The sequence below is a fragment of the Pipistrellus kuhlii genome, unplaced genomic scaffold (assembly GCF_014108245.1).
Source record: "Pipistrellus kuhlii isolate mPipKuh1 unplaced genomic scaffold, mPipKuh1.p scaffold_m20_p_17, whole genome shotgun sequence".
NCBI classification, from domain to species: domain Eukaryota; kingdom Metazoa; phylum Chordata; class Mammalia; order Chiroptera; family Vespertilionidae; genus Pipistrellus; species Pipistrellus kuhlii.
In genome coordinates this window covers 6,641,363-6,643,090 of record NW_023425482.1, presented here as the reverse complement: position 1 = coordinate 6,643,090, position 1,728 = coordinate 6,641,363, and positions in this window count along the sequence as shown.

Below are 1,728 nucleotides of genomic sequence, written 5' to 3'. Positions count from 1 at the left end.
GTAAAAGGTGGGACTTCTGTGGCGATTAAACAAGTATCTTTGGGGCCTGGGTTCATGGTTGGCTCCCACCCATGGATTCAAAATGTTTGGCGAAACCTTGAAAACCATTCCACAAATGTATGTGCCTTCTGTGTGTGTGTGGGGGGGGGGGGGTGTGGATGTAATTTTCAACAGTTGGCCAAAGGGACCCTCAGCCCAGAGAACACCCAGGGGTGTTAAAAGGTGATGAGCAGTACTTGGGCATGATCAGAGTTGAGAAGACCTGCTGACACTGTTTGTGGTGCTTGTTATTTTTATCACCGTCAGCTCTCCACCAGGTCTCCGGGGGCCCTGGGGCCTAGGGAGCCAGGCATGCCAGAGGTGGAGCATTTCTGAATCCCACCCTGGGCAGTTGCGGCCTCAGAGAGGCATCTGGGAGGGTCAACCGAAATGACAGTCTGTTCTTGCGGGTGGAGAGGCAAGATGAAGAGATGTTTGCTGGTCAGCCCTGGCTGACCCAGGGCCTCCCTGTGCCTCAGTTTCCCCAACCTAAAATTGCAAACTGAGGTGGGGCATCTTAAGAGATAAGAGCTTAGTTCCTGGGCATGTGAAAAAGCCCTCCTTACATTGGCTGTGGTTTCCCCCAGATTTGAGGGGGGTTTCACCCCAAATTACAGATCTAGGAGCTCATTCCTCCTCCCTTCCTTCTCATGCCCCCACTTTTGTGTCCTGTCGGGGTGCAGATGTGAGGACGGGAGGAACCTCCATCTGCTACATTTCTGAGGCTCCGAACCCACTGGGACCCTGCTCCGTGGGCAAAGTACTGTAACCGCTGTCCTTCCTCTGCAGAGCCTGGTTTGTTGTCAGAACCTGCAGGCTAAGTGGAGGCCAGGTGGAGTCTCACCTCACACTTCTGGCTCACGAAGGCATAAGCTCACCCACCCCAAAACACTTAGGGGCCCCCAAGCAGAGCTGGCAAGAGGTTGGCTGTGTAGGAGAGAGGAAGCCTGCTCTGGGGGTTCGCCAAGATGCAACTTGCATCCCCTCCCACCGGGAGAGGACTTCAGAGGAAAGAGGGCCCCTGGAAACTTTGGAGGCTCCAGTCGGTGGAGGTGGAGCCCTGGGGAGTGCTGCACCCCTGGATGGCTTTCCAGCAGCAGCCTCCCCCGCTTGCTTCTGCAAAGGCCAGATGTACTCCCAGCAGCTGGTGGTGGCGACCCCTTCTCAGGAGCTTCCCTCCCAGCGCTGCCTGGGCCTCCTCGCCTGCAGCTGCCGTTTGGCAGAGGAAAAAAAAGTGATGGAGAGGATGTGCCGGGGTCCCTGCACACGCAGAGCGCAGTGCGTGCCATTGCGGTGCATATGCGGCTGGCTGTGCGTGGGAGGACAGGCAGTGCTGGGGAGCGTCTTAACCTAAATAAAGGGTGTCCTCAGCGGTGGACAGGCCTATGCGTCTGTGAGAGATGGGGCACCTGAGCTGTGTGTGTGTGTGAAGGGGGGGTGTCCTGGAGGCAGGCGAGGTGTGGAGGATGTCTGTGGTCTATGGGTGCTCTCTGGGCCCAGAGAAGAGGAGGTGGGTCTGCCTCTGTGCATCTGCGACTACCTGTGTGAAAATACTAGGACTGGACGCATGACGCGTAACGCAATCACTTCCTACCCTCATCCTTTCCCCAGGCTAGATAGGCTGGCTGCCTGCTCAGAGCCTAGGCGGAGAGAGCCAGGGGGAAGCTCAGGGCAGGGACAGTGGTTCTC